Here is a 1,036-nt window from a genome sequence, read left to right as displayed (position 1 = left end):
AAGTATTGCAGCATAAAGCTATGAATGCACTTTCACTTTTGCTCATGCTTTGTGACATCACATCACATTAAAGGGACAGTAAAGTCAAAATTAAACAAATGGATTGGATAGAGCATAGAATTTTAAACAATTTCCCAACCTACTTCTATTATCAATTTTGCTTAGTTTCCTTTGGTAAAAATTAATTTTAGGTGTGCCCAGGAGTGAGCACATGACTTTAGCCATCAGGCAGCAGTGTTTGCAACAATGTTGATATCAATGTTATGCATAGTTACATACACTGTTGCCACTGATTGCTATAAACACCCTATGGCAGCAAAGTATTAAAACTGGGTATAATACTGCAATAAACATTGTTGCAAACACTCCTGCCAGATGGCTAAAGACACATGCTCCTGAGCTCACCTATGATTACTGTTTAACAAAAGACACCAAGGGAACTAAGCGAAATTGATAATAAAAGTAAATTGGAAAGTTGTTTAAAATGACATGCTCTTTCTGAATCATAAATGTTTAATTTTGACTTTACTGTTCCTTTAAATCAACCAGTTTACTGCCTTTTCACTAAAATGAACAACACATTGTTTTAAAATGACATTATATTCAAAACTGAATTGTACAGTTTTGCATTACAGTTTTGACTGTAAGAAAGTTTGCAATATATCAGTCAAAATGTTTATAGTAAAAGTTATTGTTAATACCCTTTGTTGATACCCTTTACTGCGCACAGGTATACATTGCATATGTTGTTATGCCCCATGCACCCTATTCCAGAGAACACACTTGTTGAAGGAGCCAGATTACAAGTGGAGCGGTATTTAATGTTCCCGCTCTTGCGTTAACTGTGCTTGAAGTAAAAAAACGGATAACGCTCGTATTACAAGTTGAAAGTAAAAAGTTTTCACACACGTGCTAACCTGAAGCACGCAAAAGGCCAATGTTAGGATAACAACCGCTTGTTAATGTAACTATTCACCCATAAAAGTCAATGGAACAAATAACATTTAAAAATACTAACACCGTACTCACGCTCAAA

This window comes from Bombina bombina, chromosome 4, assembly GCF_027579735.1.
Source record: "Bombina bombina isolate aBomBom1 chromosome 4, aBomBom1.pri, whole genome shotgun sequence".
Taxonomy (NCBI): domain Eukaryota; kingdom Metazoa; phylum Chordata; class Amphibia; order Anura; family Bombinatoridae; genus Bombina; species Bombina bombina.
Note: the sequence above shows the minus strand (reverse complement) of the source record.